Source organism: Martes martes, assembly GCF_963455335.1.
Source record: "Martes martes genome assembly, chromosome: 12".
NCBI lineage: Eukaryota > Metazoa > Chordata > Mammalia > Carnivora > Mustelidae > Martes > Martes martes.
In genome coordinates, this window is record NC_137900.1 from 4,608,234 (window position 1) to 4,623,910 (window position 15,677).

The 15,677-nt window shown below is 41.4% G+C and overlaps 1 protein-coding gene across 1 annotated transcript in view; it reads right to left on the bottom strand.

Moving 5' to 3' along the window:
- Positions 1-15,677, bottom strand: part of CENPP (centromere protein P) — a 242,805-nt gene that overhangs the window by 123,161 nt on the left and 103,967 nt on the right. The window lies entirely within an intron of this gene.

Sequence of the window (15,677 nt, forward strand, 5' to 3'; positions counted from 1 at the left end):
CTTGTGTGATCAATTACCCTACAACAGAAGAGACACAAATATACAACAGGGAAAAGACAGTCTTTTCAATAAACAGTGCTGGAAAAACCAGATGGCTACATGCAAAAGAATGAAACTGGCCCACTTTCTTACAGCGCATACAAAAATAAAGTAACAATGGATTAAAAGCCTAAATGTGAGACCAGAAACCATAAAATTCCTGAAAGAAAATACAGGCAGTAGTATTTTGAACATTGGCCATAGCAACATATTTATAGATATGTCTCCTGAGGCAAGGGAAGCAAAGGCAAAAATGAAGTCTTGGGACTACATCAAAATAAAAAACACTGCATACCAAAGGAAGCCATAAAAAAAATTTAGAAAAAGGCAATCTACCGAATGGGAGGAGATATTTCCAAATGATGTATCTGATAAAGGGTTAGTATCCAAAATACATAAAGATTTTATCCACTAATTCCTCTACTGAGTATTTACACAAAGGAAATGAAAACACTAATTTGTAAAGATATATGCACCCCCATGTTTACTGCAGCATTATTTACAATAGCCAGGATATGGAACATGTCCAACAGATGAGAGGATAAAGAAGATGTGTATATATACAATGGAGTATCAGCCATAAAAAAGAATTAAATTGTACAATTAGTTACAACATGGATAGAGAATTACACTAAGTAAAATAAGTCAGAGAAGGACAAATACCATATGAATTCACTCATATGTGGAATTTATGAAACAAATGAACAAACAAATAGATTTAAATACAGAAAATGAGCTGGTGGTTGCCCAAGGGGAGGTCAGTGGATCAGTGGGTAAAGGTGAAGTTGATTAAGAGGTACAGAGTTCCAAATATAAGTCAGTCACGGGGGTGAAAAGTACAGCATAGGAAATATAGTCGGTGATACTGCAATAATGTGTGCAGACAGATGCTGACTGCGCTTACTGACATGAGCACTGAGTAATGTACAGACTTGTCAAATCACTCTGTTGTACATCTGAAACTAACAGAACACTGTGTGTCCACTATATTTCAATTAAAAAAAAGTTTGTGAAACTGCTTTGGTAAACCATAAAGGTTCATAAAATATGAGTAACTATTATACTGGAAAATTACTGACTGATGAGACAAATTGCAGATTATGAAGCCATTAACATGAAGAGAATATATTACAATGATAATCATTTTAAAATGAAAATATTCTAAAGTTCCAATAGTTTCAGTAATTCATTTTGATATAATATATCATAAAAATAAAATTGTGATGTCCCACCACTTATAAGAAGATAAGTAAAAGTCAAATGTTCACTAACATTTTAAGAATCCAGGTCTTAAAATTAATAATTCAATTCATATGGTTAACAAACAGATCAGTTTGTTATCTCAGTAGTAGACCTTAACATAGCGAAGTTTTATCTTTTTCTAAAAAGACGGAACAAAAATTTTTAAATCCTGGAAATGATTGCTGAAATCACTGTAGTTAATTTCCTGTTGTTAATGTTGTTTTTCATCCCACAGCTGTTAACCATTTTTGGTGTTTACAAAACACAAATCACTAGTAAAAATCATCAAGAACCAAACTGAATTAAAAGTTTTCAGCCACAAACCCATTCTATGGTAATTATAAAATATTACTCACTTGAAGCCCATTAAGTTTGGAAATAAATCACTACACCTTATTGGGCTTATTAAGGACTTCAAGACAGAAAAAAATATCAAACACCATCCATCCATATTTTCTCCCAAATACTACAATAAAAATGATCATTGAATTAATGGAAAAAAATAGCACTTTTTGAAAATCACTTGAAGTCACTAAAACTAAAGTTATTTTTATTTTTTAAAGATTTATTTGAGAGAGAGAGAGAGTACAAGCGGGAGAGGTAGAAGAGAGAGGGAGAGAGAATCTCAAGCAGACTCTGTGCCAAGCCTGGAGCCCAGTGTGGGTCTCGGCCTCATGACCCTGTAATCTGGACCTCAGCTGAAACCAAGAGTCAGACGCTTAAGACTGTGTCACCCAGAGGCCCTTGAAGTTTATTTGTTTGTTTTTTAAATCAACTGTGTTCCTCCTTAACCTATTCATTACTTTTCTTCACTTCATAACTCCATCTTTTTTTTTTTGAAAGAACTGCCTTCCTTCTGTCCTCATCACCTCTATGCTCACACAGTCCTTAACCTATTACATCTGACTTACCAATTCTCTGTTTTCCCCAAATCATACTGTGTGAATAAGCCTGAACAATACTTTCACCTGCACACACTTTCACCTGTAACCCTCACAGTACTGTCCTACGAGGCAGGCACATGACCTGTTTTTCAGGCGTGGAAACTGCAAAACGAGGTTAAATAACCGTAGCGGACCTAGGACTCGATGATCACCTTTACCCATGACGACACATTTGCTTGCTCAGTGCTTACCCTACGGTGCTTACTTCAGGGACTCTTTGCTACTTGGCTTCCAGAGACACCATCTTTCAGGCTGCTCTTCCATGGCTAGTATCCCCCAATATTCCTCCTTTAGCCTCTCTTCTCTGGCCCCCTGACAGTCTTGTCCATTTTTATACATTCAGCCATTACCATTGAGGGAAGCCCTCTGAAGCCCACTTCTCAATGTGGGCCTCACCTGGGAAGAACTAACTTTTAAAAGCAGACCCAAACACCTAGCTTTAACATTCGTTCAAAATCAATCCTAAACAATTTCTTCAGACTGTCCCCTTTTCTTTCCCAGTTGTTCAGGTGTATTCTGCCTCTCGTACCTCTGCAGCAAGTCCTGCCGTCCTTGTCATTCTCACTTACTATGTCAAAACTGCTTTATTTCCTAGTTGGAATATCAAAATCAGTTCCTGGCCTCATTCTGCCAGTCCAACTCTTATGTGATCAACCAAGCAGACCCACATGCCAGCTGGATTAATTACAGTCAGTCCCCACATAGAAAGCCTATGATAGTTCTCACTGATCACTGAATTACAAAAACTTCTTCACCTATACTTTTCAAGACTGTCCATGATTTCCATTTGTAAATAATGATTTAAAATTTTTTAATTCCCACAGTTAACATACAGGGTTCTATTAGGTTCAGGTATCTAATATAGTGATTCAACGATTTTATAGATTATCAGTGTTCATCACAATAAATATATTCCTAACCCCTGTTCACCTACTCAAATAACAATTTTTGAGCTTATTTCATGCTCATATCTTTTTATGCCCCAGCCCCAGGATAACTGTTTCTCACATATACTCTGTACTTCCTGGCTTCCCTGTACTTGTGATACCATCTTTTGCATCCACCAAAATCAAACACGACCTCAAACGTCAGTGTCAAAAGTCACGCCCTCAGCAACTCTTCCTGGATTCTACCAGAGCAGATGTGGCTTCTCATATCCCACCCAAATCTTCCCAGTACTTTGTGCCTCTCTTTTGCACTGATCACAGTCTAACTCGGCTCAGCTGGTTACTCCTTGGTCTCTTCGGACATTCTCCAGAGGGCTTTAGGCATCTTGGATGCAAGCACTGCTTCCTTGTCTGTGTCCAACCCTCACCAAAGGCTAGCACACCTCCTTGGCTCACTACACGTTTCTGATTTAAATCACTGAAAGGAAAGGAAAAACTTGTATCCTCCCCGTAAGGAAACGATGCATTTTTATCCTGCACATCTTCTTTCTCCCTGGTGGTTGACCCATCCCTCCAACTCCGCTACAGACTGGCATGCTCTACGATGGTCAGAGGGCAGTTCCCCCAGTGCACTCAAGTGTTATAGTAGGGATTTAGGACAGTTCCTATCACAGGATCTGGGGAGGTTTGAAACAGACCCTCTTTCTCAATCAGCTCTGATGAGTGCTGAAGCAAGGTGGCATTACCAGCAGTGAACAAGGAAATAAGGAGAACTGCTTTAAAATGAACCCTTCCATAGAGAGAGGAAGAGCTTAAAGAGGGGCCAAAAAGGCAGAAACACAGGGACAAATCAGAGCAAGTGGCAAAAGCAATATGCCATTCCCAGTTTTCCATACAGGGCATAATCAGTCATGTGAAGTCCTGATACTAAGACTTGCATTTTGAGTCCTTTTGTTAAGGAAAATACAATAGAAGTAAAAGACAAAACAATATAATAAATTTCCATGTATTTCTTAGTTTCAAAACTTATCAACTCACAGCCAATCTTACTCATTTATAGTCCCATGTTATTTTAATAACAGCTTTATTGAAAAATTTAAACACATTTCATTGTTGTTGTTTTTTTTTTTTTTTAAGATTTATTTAGAGAGAGAGACCACGTGCGTGCCTGTGAGCCACGGGTGAGGCAGAGGGAGAACAGAATCTCAAGCAGACTCCCCACTGAGCGTGGAGCCCCATGCTGGGCTGGATCCCACGACCCTGAGATCAGGACCTGAGCCCTGATCAAGAGTCGGATATTTATCAGACTGAGCCACCCAGGCACCCCAGTTGGGAGGTTTTTAGTGTATTCAGGGTTAGTATCATCACCACAATCAATTTCAGAGTATTTCATCATTCCAAAAAGAAACCCTTTACCCACTGAATGTAACTCTCCACCTTAGGTAACTATAAACCCACATTCTGTCTCTATGGGTTTTCCTATTCTGGATGCTTCATATGAATGGAATCATTCCTCGGGCTTCTTCCACTCAGCCTGTGTCCAAGGTCCACCCATGCTGCAGCTGTGTTGAGGCTGCATTCCTGTTTACCACTAACATTCCACTCTCTGGATGGCCCACATTGACCGATCAGGTGGTGGACATCCAAGCTGTTTCCCTTCCTTGACTCTTATGAATAATACTGCTATAAATACTTGTGTATTACGAGGTTTCTGTAGATATCAGTCTTCACTTTTCTTGGGTACATACTTAGAAGTGTAATTGGCAGGCCAAATGGCAACTTTGTATTGAACCTTTTGAGGCACTGTAGACTACTTTCCATAGTGGCTGCACCATTTTACATGCCCATCAGCAACACACACAGGTTGTAACTTCTACATACCTTCACCAATACTGCTTACTGTCCTTTCATTTATTTTTGTTATAATCCGTCTTTTCAATTGCAGCCGTGCTAGAGACTGATAGGCTAATACACCGTGGTTTTGATTTGCAGTTTCCTGATGACTGTTGATACCAAGCATTTCTTCTGGTGTTTAATGACGATTTGTTATCTTCTTTGGAGAAATGTCTGTTCAGATCTTTGACCCATTTTTAAATTGGTTGTTGCTGTTACTCTTCTTATCACTGAGTTGTCCGGTTTGCCATCTTTTGCAGACACAAGTCCTTTATCAGATACAGAACCTTTAAAATTTTTCTTCCATGTTATAGGTTGTTTTTCCATCTTCTTGATGGTATCCTTTGGCACAGGAAGAAAATTTGGTTTTGATTAAATTTCTTTTGTTTCTTGTGCCTTTGGTGTCACAGCTGAGAAACTGTTGTCTAATCCAAGGTCATAAAAAATGGCATCCATGTTTTCTCCTAATATTCAGGAGTCTTTGCTCTTACACCTAAGTCCGTGTTCCATTTTGAGTTAATTTTTACATGTGGCATGATGCAGATCAGGATACAAACCACTTTCATCACTCCAGAGGCTCTTCCACACCTTTCCTAGTCCACACTACCACCTCTCCCAGCAAACATCATTCATTAACTCACTCCTCCAAGAGGAACTTTGCCACCAACAATACAACCCTCTCCTTAAAAATTTTTTATAAATTTTCTTAATAACTGTTAACCTTAAAAACTGTTACATAAGTAATGGCAGTTCTGCTTCTTGGGTCCATAAATACCCCTCTCATTCATATGTCTAATCATTTCAATACTTTGAAGAAACCAAAGTATTCCTCTCACCTAAAGGGTATTTGCAGCACTATTATGTAATTTCACAGAAAACATGGAGGATGTCAGACTACTAAGTCTCAAAAGTGACTCCAAGAATTCTCATATGGGATTAAAGGAAGGGGTTGGCTATGAAGTGGTAACCCCCAAATAACAGAAAGACAAAGTGGCATATAGAACAAAGGGAGTGACAGAACTTTGGATCTAGAAGCAGCCTTATTTAAAGTTCTAGGATGAGTAAGCTGCTTCCCAGAGGGAATAGGTGACTTCATACTTGTGACTCATGACAAGTCTCTGGGGTTGGTTAGTGGCTGTGACCCTACAGCAATGGGGATTCTACTGTCTCTGTCCATTCTGAGTCCATAGAATAGCTTACCTCTAATTCCCCATGTATCTTTAGAAAGATACATATTTCTAAATATTTTTCCCTCCAAAATGAACTCATTAAATTTATTAGACAGATTTCCTAATTTTCACCATGGGAGGGCAGTCTTATTCTAATATGCTGTAGAAGTCTGAAAATAAAGACGAGAAAGCTAGACCTGTTTTTTTAAAGATTTATTTATTTATTTATTAGAGAGAGGGGGGGACAGAGCATAAGTCGGGGGGTACGGCAGACAGAGGGAGAAGCAGGCTCCCCACTGAGCAGGGAGCCCGATGTGTGGCTGGATCTCAGGACAGAGATCGTGACCTGAGCTGAAGGAAGATGCTTCTCCAACTGAGCCACCCAGGCGTCCCAGCTAGACATATTTTAAAATAATCTTAGGGGCACCTGGGTGGCTCAGTGGGTTAAGCCTCTGCCTTCAGCTCGGGTCATGATCTCAGGGTCCTGGGATCGAGCCCCGCATCAGGCTCTCTGCTCAGCGAGGAGCCTGCTTCCCCCTCTCTCTCTGCCTGCCTCTCTGCCCACATGTGATGTCTCTGTCAAATAAATAAATAAAATGTTTAAAAAAAAATCTTAAACACTACTTTCACGTTTTAAAAAGGTAAACAATAACACTTATCTACAAGCAGAAATTGTCATACATGATCTGATTAATAAAAAATATACTTAGGAAAACAAAGGAATGGCATATTTGAAAAATGGGACAAGTAGCATTATGCTTTGTATACTTATAAAATATCTAAGTATTCTCACAAGACTATGAAATCTTAGAAGAAAAAATATAGGAGTCTCTAGCACTTACCGAGTCCATACTACATGGCAACAACAAAGTATGCATTTTAAATGCAATGTTCCAATACCCAGCACTCAATCATCCTGTTAACTTATGATGGTACACATGCACACACCAATCCCCAAAATCATAGAGAAATGCAAAGGGCTTGCAACAATGAAAATGATTTTGGGAAAGAACAAAGTTGGAGGATGTATACTACCTAATGGCACAATGTAACGTAAAGCTGCTGTTAACCAGGAAGGCGGCAATGGGATAAAACTGAGAATCTAGAAACAGACCTGTACATTCATGGTTAACTGATTTTTGACACAGATATCCAGGTAACTCAGTGGGGAAATAATCTTCTTTTCAACATATTGTCCTGAGAGAGTTGAATATTCACATGCAGAAAACTGAACTCAGACCCTAACCTCAAAACACATACAAAAACTAACTCAAAATAGATCAAGGACCTAAAAATAAGAGCTGAAACTACAAACTTCTGTGAGAACACAAAAAATCTTTAACTGCTTAGTCAGCTAATTAATTCTTTGACTTGACACCAAAAGCCACAAAACAACCATAAAAGAAAAAGATAATTTGAGCTTTACAAAATTAGTGACACTATTAAGAAAATGAAAACTTGTGGGGCGCCTGGGTGGCTCAGTTGGTCGAGCATCTGCCTTTGGCTTGGGTCATGATCAGCAGGGAGTCTGCTTCCCCCTTTGTTCGGGTGCTCTCTCTCTCTCAAATAAATCAATCAAATCTTTGAAAAAATGTAAAAAAAAAAAAAAAAAGGAAACTTGTGTCATGGATGGGAAGAAAAAATATTACAAGCCACATATATATATACATATATATGTGTATATATACACATATATATGTATATGTGTATATATATGTATATATGTGTATATATACACATATATATGTATATGTATATATATGTATGTATATATGTGTGTGTGTGTGTGTATATATATATATATATATGATAAAAGGATTTGTATTCAGAATGCATAAAGAACCCTTACACTCATAATGAGACAAACAACCTAATTAAAAACAGGCAAGGGGCGCTGGACTGGCTCAGCTGGTAGGGCGTGTAACCCTTGATCTCCGGGTTGTTAGTCCCACATTTGATGTAGAGAGAACTTAAAAATAAAATCATTTTAAAAAGGCAAAAATTTGATATACAGGTTTAATTTAATTGTGATCAAAATTCCAGCAAGGCTTTTTTTTTTTTTTAGTAACACATTCTTTTTTTTATTATTTAATTTCTTTTCAGTGTAACAGAATTCATTTTTATGCACCACACCCAGTGCTCCATGCAATACGTGGTCTCATTAATACCCACCACCTGGCTCCCCCAACCTCCCACCTCCCGCCCCTTCAAAACCCTCGATTGTTTTTCAGAGTCCATAGTCTCTCATGGTTCACCTCCCCTTCCAGTTTCCCTCAACTCCCTTCTCCTCTCCATCTCCCCATGGCCTCCATGTTATTTGTTATGCTCCACAAATAAGTGAAACCATATGATACTTGACTCTCTCTGCTTGACTTATTTCCCTCAGCATAATCTCTTCCAGTCCCGTCCATGTTGATACAAAAGTTGGGTATTCGTCCTTTCTGATGGAGGCATCATACTCCATAGTGTATATGGACCACATCTTCCTTATCCATTCGTCCGTTGAAGGGCACCTTGGTTCTTTCCACAGTTTGGCGACCATGGCCATTGCTGCTATGAACATTGGGGTACAGAGGGCCCTTCTTTTCACTACATCTGTATCTTTGGGGTAAATACCCAGTAGTGCAATTGCAGGGTCATAGGGAAGCTCTATTTTTAATTTCTTAAGGAATCTCCACACTGTTTTCCAAAGTGGCAGCACCAACTTGCATTCCCACCAACAGTGTAAGAGGGTTCCCCTTTCTCCACATCCTCTCCAACACACGTTGTTTACTGTCTTATTAATTTTGGCCATTCTAACTGGTGTAAGGTGGTATCTCAATGTGGTTTTAATTTGAATCTCCCTGATGACTAGTGATGATGAACATTTTTTCATGTCTGATAGCCATTTATTTGTATGTCTGCAATGGAGAAGTGCAAGGCTTTTTGTAGATACAGACAAGATTATTCCAAAACTTATGTGGAAAGGCAGAGGCACCAGAATAGCCAAAACAATTCTGAAAAAAGGGGAGGAATCATCCTACCTGATTTCAAGGTAGCACCAAATGCTGAGGAGGATGTATAGAAAGTGATCTCTCATACATCCTGAGTGGGAATTCAAAATCAAATAGTCCCTTTGAAAAATAGTTCGGATTTTTTTCAAGCTAAACATATGTTTACCATCCGACCTAGTAATTACACTCCTAGGAATTTACCCCAGGAGACGAAGACTGATGTTCACATAAAAACCTGTGGATGACTGTTTACAGCAACTTTATTAGGAATAGCCCCAACCCAGATGGACTTCAGCAGGTGAGTGGTTACACCGGCTGAGGTCAGCCTTATTGCTCAATAATAAAAAGGAATGAACCATTGATATACAACCTGATCAACAACCTGGATGGATCTCCAGAGAGTTATGCTGAGTGAAAAAAAGTCAGTTCCAAAGGGTTACACATTCTATTATTCCTGTTATATAATATTCTTGAAATGACAAAATTATAGAAAGAGATGAGCAGTTGCCAGGAGCTAGTGACGGGAGGTTTCTGTGGCTATAAAAGGGTGACATGTGGAATCCCTGCAGGGATGTAAATGTTCTCTTTTCACCTGTATCACCCTCAATATCCTGGGTGTGATAACATACCACAGTTTTGCAAGATGTTACCATTACAGGAAACCAGGCATAGCATACATAAGATCTCCTTGTACCATTTCTTACAAATGTATTGTCTATAAGTATCTCAAAGTAACACTCAATTTAACAAATCAATCAAGAAGTACTAACTATAGTAGAATGCAAGATATTGGATAAATCATAAGCAGGGACCATGTTAAGGATGGTTTTATAAACCAGATAGTTCACGGACAGCTAAGGGGCAAGAACAGAATGTCTAGAAACAACTCCATCAGCAGTGGGAATGGCAGCCTTTCACACTGGACGAGGAAGGCGGCAGTTCAATGAATGCCACTGGGACATGGGTAGAGCTGCCCGAAAAATAGGAGGGAACACTATATAAGAACTATAAATTCTAACAAATTAGAGATTTTTTTTTTTTTAAGATTTTATTTATTTGACAGACAGAGATCACAAGTAGGCAGAGAGGCAGGCAGAGAGAAGGGGGAGCAGGCTCCCTGCAGAGCAGAGAACCCGATGTGGGGCTCGATCCCAGGACCTTGGGATCATGACCTAAGCCGAAGGCAGAGGCTTTAACCCACTGAGCCACCCAGGCGCCCCACAAATTAGAGATTTAAATGCAAACACTAAAAACAGCAAGAAACCATCGTGGTCCTAGATGAAACTGTGGAAACCAATGGGAGAGTTTTCTGACAATGCGTTAAGTGGGGAAGGTGGTTCTAACTCTGACACAAAAACCTGGAAGGCCTTAAATAGAAATACGATAAGCCCAACAACAGAAAGTCTTCGTGGCAAAACTGTCAAGAGCAAAGCCAAAGACAAATGACAAACTGGAAAATAACAGCTTTGAGTCATAGCGCATAGGCCTAATTTCCCTTACAAAGAAATCCTAAAACTCAGAGAAGAAAAAAAAAAAAAAAAAAAACCTCAGCGAAGACCTACAACACAACAGAAAAGAAAGTAAAAGATACCAATAGCTCCAGGAAAAGAAGCAAACATAGCTGTGAAATATAAGAGATATTCAAACAGACTCACAGTAAGAGTTATTTAACCTACTCGATCAAAGATAAAACCTTACTACACTATACTGAGGAGGATTTTACACAGGCCCTTGGCACTCCGAGAGCAATTAATTACACATGTGCAAGCCCAGCCCACAGATTTATCACTCAAATATATTTGCACACATGTGCAGTGACACATGAAAGGTTATTAACTGCATCAATAATAGGAAAAGACTGTATTAGGAAAAGATTAGAAAAACTGAAAATTTCATGCAAGAATTCTTTTTAAAAATTATTTTTAGGGGCGCCTGGGTGGCTCAGTGAGTTAAGCCTCTGCCTTTGGCTCGGGTCGTGATCTCAGGGTCCTGGGATGGAGCCCCACATCGAGCCCCGCACTGGGCTCTCTGCTCAGCTGTGAGCCTGCTTCGCCCTCCCTCTCTGCCTGCCTCTCTGCCTACTTGTGATTTGTCAAAAAAATAAATTAAATCTTTCAAAAAAAATAATTTTTAAATATACATATTTGCTAAATATACATATTTGCTAAATATACATATAGGTGCACAAAGTATCTCGGGAAAGAGTCACAAGAAAATGACAACACTGTATTCTACTTTGCAAAGGTCTCAAAAGCTGTGACTATGTCCCTTGGAGTCAGACAATGTGGGGGCCCTTAGCAGTGGCTGCTGGGATGGGAACCAGCCGGTTGGAGACAAGCTGGAGGAAGAATTTTTGTGGTGAACTTTTGTGAAATAAGAAATATACATTTGGTGTCTGCCACAGTTCCTGACAGAGAGCTCTGAAATGACTTGGAATTTCCTGGGTGATAGGAATATCTTTTGTTCTAAGGAGGTGACTCTGGGTGGACTCCCTGATGGTTTGTAGATGGGGGCTGGTCATGAGAAAGACCTGCTATGGTTAGAAGCTTGGAACTTTCAGCCCCACGCCCCATCTTCTGAGGAGGGAGAGGGGTTAGAGATTGGGTTCGTCACCCATCACGCCTACCTGAGGAAGCCTGAACAGAAGTCCCTAAGGTGGGACGCCTGGGTGGCTCAGTTGGTTGAGCGGCTGCCTTCAGCTCAGGTCATGATCCCAGGGTCCTGGGATCGAGTCCCACATCGGGCTCCTTGCTCAGAAGGGAGCCTGCTTCCCCCTCTGCCTCTGCCTGCCTCCCTGTCTGCCTGTGCTCACTCTCTCTGACAAATAAATAAATAAAATCTTTAAAAAAAAAAAAAAAAAAAAAGAAGTCCCTAAGGTACAGGCTGCAGAGAGATCCCAGCTTGGTGGGCACATGCGTGACTGGGACCCGAATGCACCACAGTTCCAAGGGGACAGAAGCTCCTGGGCTCAGGGCCCCTCCAGACCTCACAGCAGGTATTCCTTCATGTGGCTTTATACCCATATCCTTTGTCATGAGCTTTATTAAATAATAAACCAATAAACATAAGCGTTTGAGTTCTGTGAGCCATTACAGAAAATTAACTAACCTGAAGGTAAGGCAGCGGGAGCCTATAGCCAGCCATGTTGTACAGAGGTGGTGGGTAAGCTGGAGACCTCCTACTTCGACTGGCATCCAAAGTGGGGGCAGTCTTGTGGGACCGAGCACTTGACCTGTGAGAAGTGATGCTAATCTGGGTAGACAGTGTCAGAATTGAGTTGAACTGCAGGACTTTCAGCTGGTGTCTGAAGGAACAGGAAGGAGCAGGGCAGCTCGAGGCCAGAAAGCAGCCCAGAAACACAGATCGGTGGCCTACGAACAGGCAAGAGGTAGGCCATCAGAGTTTCCCCAAGGGAATTTATTTTTATTTCTCTGAACTAATTAAATGCTACATTTATTCATTTATCTATTTTTTAAGATCTATGTTCAACACGGGGCTTGAAATCATGATCCAGAGACCAAGGCTCACCTGCTCTACTGACTGAGCCAGGCAGATGCCCCTATGTTTTGAATTTATATATTTTTTTAAGATTTATTTATTTTAGGGAGAGAGGGTGGACGGGAGGGGGCAGGGGGAAAAGGAGAGAGAGAGAGAGAGAGAGAGAGAGAGAGAGAGAGAGAATCCTCAGGCCAACTCCCCACTGAGTGCAGGGCCCCACACGATGCTCAATCCCAGGACCTGAGATTATGACCTGATCATGATCTGGAAACCAAGAGTTGAACACCTAACCGACTGAGCCACCTAGGTGCCCCTGTTTGGCATTTATTTGAAAATACGAGGCAACACTGGAGGATTTTAGGCGGAGGCACTGTGAGACACTATACAGTTAGGTTTATTTTAATACAGATAGGATGAAAACTGGATTGGGAAGGGAGATGTGTGAACACAGGCAGAGGAGTCAAGACACCACTGCAGCATCTGAGGGAGAGATGTCAGTCACCGGAGAGATGGTGGCAGGGTACGCCAAGAGACACAGACACACCAAAAGACACCCCAGTGCTAGATCGCGAAGGACTCAGGAACAGATCTAGTTTGAAAGTGATTTCGATCAACGGTTCTCAAGTTTTCACAGCACCTGGGACACCTGTTAAAAATGTGAGTCCCTGTGCTTGTGCGCAGAGCTTCTGGTTCTGCAGGTCTACCGTAGAGATGCTGCCACCTGAACTTCAAATTGGCAGCCCTGGCAATTCACACACGGATGGCTCTCCTGCCACATTTTGGGATGCACTCATGTAGACAACTCCCAACCTTCTGGCTTACGTCAGTGAGTGGAGTTGGGAAGGGGACACCATTTACGGGAAAAGAGAACAATATGGGGCAATGGAAGGTGCGAGGGGCAAAGGCACAAGGATGGCCTCTGCTGGGCATGTGTGATGTCTAGAGTTTGGACGACTTCTGTGGGGCTGCTTGAATGGTCTTTCTGATGGAAGCAGTTCATCAGCTAAGTGTCAAGTGTGCCTCCTAAACGTGATTTGATATAGAATGCTTCGAGGCTTCCGAGCGCGTCAGAAGCACATGTGACCGTGACGCCGGCCCTGGCCACCTCTCTGAGGTACCCTCCCCGCCCACATCACTCAGCCCCAGCCGTATTGTCTTTTTCCTCTTGATACCAACGTGGTTTGCTCCCTCACTATATCAGGTCTCTGCTAAACTATCTAAAATAGTAATTTCCTTTCTTAAAAAGTTATTAAATAGACTATCTTTTGGAGCAGTTTTTAGGTTCACAGCAAAACTGAGAAGATACGTCGATTTCCCATGTCCCTTTCTTCCTTAGCAACTCCTTACTTTCTGGTGCTGGAAGGTACCCCAGGCTCATCTTGTATGCTCCGTGCCTCAGTCCTAGAATAAACCATTTCTTCAAAGAGCTTGGTTTCCCTTATGGCAGAAGGTAACAGAAGCCAAGATCTGGGGATGTCTGGGTGGCTCAGTTGGTTAAGCGTCTCTTGATTTGGGCTCAGGTCATGCTCACGGTTGTGGGACTGAGTGAGCCCTGTGAAGGGCTCTGTGCTCAGCTCTGAGTCCGCTTGAGAGTCTTTCCTTCTCTGTCTGCCCCTGCCCCCGGCACACACACACTCTCTCTCAATAAATAAGTATATAAAATCTTAAGAAAGCAGCAGCAGCAGATGCCACCGCCGCCAAGATCTGGGTGCTGGGTGTTTGCTGCGGCTGCAGAGTCACTGCCTCTATGCCCTCCTGGCCGACAGAGCCAGGCGACAGGTGTGGGTACACCAGCCAGTGCACACACACATCTACAGACATTTCTGGATGGAGCCACCTGTGTACTGTTGAGCTGAACGTGGATTCATACCGATGTCTCCAGCTCTAGCCCAACCGCGTGTGTCGTTCCGGCTGCCTCCCCTTGCTCGTCCGCAGCCTGCCTCCAGCAGCGAGACCCCCGGCTCCACCGCCCGCCACACAGACACGTTACCGCTCTGTCCCAGTGCAGGTGCGCAGGAGGGTGACAGCTGCTGACCTGTGCCTGTGCTCATTCACTTTGATCCCCCTACCTTGCTCCACTGCCCTCCGCACCCCTTCATGTGTTCATTTTCCGTTTTCCTGTTCCATGACAATAGAAACTTGTGCTGCTGAGTCGTGAGCACCTAAAACTGCCTTAAACGAATCAGGTGCTAAAAATATTAGCTGAATGAGTATAATGAAAAAAATCCCTGATTACCACAATCAAGCAGATCTCAGTCTGGCCTTTCTCCACCAGCACTATTCAGCTATGAAGGTACTTATCCACCTCAATCAAATTATCATCATAGAATATAATTGAGACTTTCCATCAATTCAATGGACTTCTCTCCTCAATTGCTCCCATCGAACTGAAAGCATGAACTATCACAATCACTTATAGCTTTTACTTTTCCTATAAGGTCTGACGTGAACCAACACTCTTCTTACTCCCCCACCTCCCAACCTAAACCTCCTGGACACCATTTACCGCTTTCAAATTTCCTAGACACGAGTGATTCTAGGTGCCCTAGCTATCTATTGATAAATATTCTTTCCACATGTGTTAGGAACATGAACAACATAATCATGATCACAAGTTCAAATCACAGTGTTAAATGAGGAATTATATGAAAATTAAGCTTTTGACTTTAAGTTTCTCTTCCAAAAGAATTGTGAGAGCACATAAAATTAAATCCTTGGGAAAAAATTACACAGATTTGCTCTCTCTTCCTTAGTATGGAAGCCTGAGGTTTAAGAACAAAGACTAATAGGGAACATATGGAAAAGATCAGTAACAAGATGAAATCCTGGCCCAAATACAGTCTGCCATGTTTCACATACCAGTGCCTCAAATAATAGACGAGATTTTTACAGCACTGCCAAGCATCACTTGAAACACAGCATGCTTTTAAAAAACCTGAAGTATAACAAAATAAACCCTGTGATTTCTTTGTAAAAATCTAATGGTAAACACTGAGGACACAAGGACAAATT